This window comes from Clytia hemisphaerica, unplaced genomic scaffold (assembly GCF_902728285.1).
Source record: "Clytia hemisphaerica strain Z4C2 unplaced genomic scaffold, Clytia hemisphaerica genome assembly, whole genome shotgun sequence".
Taxonomy (NCBI): Eukaryota; Metazoa; Cnidaria; class Hydrozoa; order Leptothecata; family Clytiidae; genus Clytia; species Clytia hemisphaerica.
The window spans coordinates 170,716-174,248 of record NW_027104599.1 but is presented as its reverse complement, the minus strand read 5'-3'; positions in this window follow the sequence as shown (position 1 = coordinate 174,248).

Sequence of the window (3,533 nt, the reverse complement as noted above, 5' to 3'; positions counted from 1 at the left end):
AGTGCCAGAATAATACTAAAGTCTATTCACGATAAGTGTGCACTCTTTTTTCTTTTACCTATAACTTTTGAAGGAATTCTTCAATCTTTATAAATTTGGTATCGTTGGAGAGATATTTGTGAGTGGAACAATTTGAAATAAAAAAGTTTTTAAAAAAATTCTAAAAACGAAGATGAAAATGAAGAAGAAAAAAATGAAGATCTTTTAGAGAAGTGCTATAACTTTCATTTTCACTGGAGAGATTCTTTGATCTTAGGACATTACTGTGAAGAAATTTCACTAAAATATTTATTCAATATAAAGTTATGATACAAAGTTAATAAGTGATTGACCCCAAAAAATAGCAGAAAACAGCGTTTTTAGACGTCAATCAGCTTATAACTTTGTTTGATATCTTTTGACTGAATGATTATTTTTGAAAAAATTTTCACAGTGTAGACGTTCGATAATCAAGGATTCACTCCAGTGAAAATAAAAGTTATAGCACTTCTCTACAAGATCTTCATTTTTAGAATTTTTTCAAAGGCTTTTTTATTTTAAATTGTTCCACTCAGTAATATCTTTCCAACGATACCAAATTTATAAAGATTGAAGAATTCCTTCAAAAGTTATAGGCAAATGAAAAAAGAGTGCACACTTATCGTGAATAGACTTTAATATGATGAAAAAATAAACATACGAAACCTTACCTTACCTTACATAACTTTTTATGCAAAATAATCAATCTTTTAGTGGTATGCTGTAACTTAAAAGTTAAATTTTCTGAGAGCTTCTTTTCACTACATTTGTATTGCAGAGCAAGACATCGATGTGAAATTTCGGGAGATACCGAAATTTATGGTAAAGAAATATAGTGATGAAAAGTTGAATTTTCGCTCCTTGTTATTGTAATACAAGAGCCACATAGAAAAGTTACCAAATATGTTCAACTTATGATATAGCCTTTTCCAAGGGCCGGATGAATTCAATCTTAGCTGACATAACTTTGGGAAGAAGTTTAGCTTGATCATATGCGGTTTTAGACTCTGTCGAACTTATCAGGGGAAGAGATTTGTAATTGTAATTTCATTGTATTTTAGCGAGTGTTGATCTCTTTCGCATGTTTCCGACGTACTTGCTCTCGCCAGTGCTTGGTCATGTCTTTCCGTAGTGAGCGGATAACTAGATTCTACCGATGGGCTTTTCCTGACCAGCGTTCTTTTAGTAAACTTTTGCGAAAGTTGCCACTCGAAAATTGCGCGGGAGGGTTTTGGAGACAACAGGATTGTCAATGCTTCCGTAGAAAGAATTTTGCCTAAATTCGGCAAATCCGCCAAAATTAGTTTCCGCCAAAATAAGTTCCCTTAAGGTAACCATGGTAAGCATTACAGGATCGTTGAAGGCGTGGAATTAACATACGTCATTCATTTTAGTGTGAAGGGCTTTAAAATTTCTTCTGATTTTTAATGAAGTTTGAGAGTCAACGGTTCAATATGATTTATTTCCTTCTATCTTTAGTATGTTGCCTCCAGAATAATTTTTTAATCAGCGGCATTAAAATATAAAAAATTACGATAATGTGACTTTGAATTCCGTCGCTACAGGTACGCTACGCTACTTTACAAAGCTAAATTATGGTATATAGCTAACTAAACACGGTATCTACCTCTGATTCTGTATCGACTTTGATTTCATTCCCACTCAAAATTCCATGTTTAAAAATTGCACTCCAAAACTATCCCCACTGGGTTTTTTAACCTTGGAGCAAAAGAATTTCTATCCCTATTGGGATTTTTTCAATAGGAAATTTTATCCCCACTGAGGAAAAAAAAGTCCCACCAGGGCTGTGAGATAGGGGTGTCTAATAGTTAAACCTTTTGGGAAACCCTGAAAAGGAAGTAATGACGCTTTATTACACGTATGTTCGAGTGGTGATTTACTATGAAAATTCTAAATATACTAATATTGTTTTTTAAGAGCGTCAGCAATATTTATTGTCTATTACTTCAATCATATCAATGATTTAGCATGACAAAATCATCGGAATTTCCAAAACTAAAAGCATTGATTATCAGCAAATCAAAGAAACTCGAAATCAGGTCAATCTTTCGTCATTTTTAGTATTTTTATCTATTGCAAATTTGATTTGGAGATGTCTACTCTGTCTACAATGAAAGTGTGGGTTTATTTTGTATATTGCACGTTTTTTTCTTTTTCTATCCGTCAAAAACGTTGTTTTCTTCTTCTTTTTCAACTAATAGGATTTTACGTTTTTCCCCTCATCATGATAATTTTGCTGATATTTCGCAAATTTTTTTGACTTCATACTGGAAGTGCGTAAGTGTTAATATGTGTGTGAAAAAATGTACTGGACTTGATGATTGTTTTTAGTCTGGTATTGAAAAAATATTCATTAATGGGATATTATCAAATAAAAATTATACTATAATACTTTAATGGGATAAACTTTCGCGGGGATTAAATTTCGCGGATTTCGCGGATTTGGGTGTCATCCGCGAAAATCCGCGAAATATTTCTAATCAAAACTCAAAATATGTCAAATAAATACTATTTCAATGGTTACTTGCATCAAAGAAGTGCAAATAATGCGTATTTCAACAACCAACATGCATGATTTGACACTGAAAATCACAAAATCGTAAAAATATTGCCACCCAATAGTGCCACCCGCGAAATTAAGTCCCGGCGAAATTTTTGAATTTCTCGGATATGCTCAACCGCGAAATTTAATCCCCGCGAAGGTTTATCCCAACTTGACACGTGGTTCACGGTAACTCGTCAAACAAAGAATGTGACAACAAAAAATAATGCATTAGCCGGTGACTTTAAAAAGTTTTACTGGGGATATGAATACTTATTTGAAATTCCAATGGGTTCGATTTCTAGAGAAAGTAGGAATTTTAGAATTTCTGTAATTTCAGTCCCATTCATCAGGGATCCATTTTAATCTCACGGGAAAATATCCTTCGAAAGATTTCTCTCTCAATAAAAATGCTAAATACATTCTGACTACACACTTTTTTTTAATAAGAATACACTTTATAAGAACTTCCATGATGAAAATAGCCAAAAAATTAAGAATAGGCTAAGAATATCACCATCATGGAATTTTGACGTATGTACTAAATGTTAAATTTAGTCTGAATTAGGATCCTACCCTAAGAATATGCTGCGTAACAATTTTTTAGGATGATTTTCACCAAAAAGTTAAGAATATCCATGATGAAATGGATTTACACCATTCTTAAAAAAAAAAGCGTGTATTGTCAGGTTGTTATAAATCACGTGTGTTTCCTGCTCAAGTGGATAGCCCTGTTTCCTTCTATAGTTGCGTACATAAATAAACAACAACATTTAATCACAAGGAGATAAAAGACATTTGATGTCAGGACTGGTGAATTCATGACGTCATTTTTTGTTGACGCCATACAACGGTCAGCAGCCCTTTATAGCTCATAACAAGATCAAGATCACTTTTTGTTTTATCTTTCTATCTGAGCGAAGAGCTTAGCAACTAGCAATAATTATAGAAC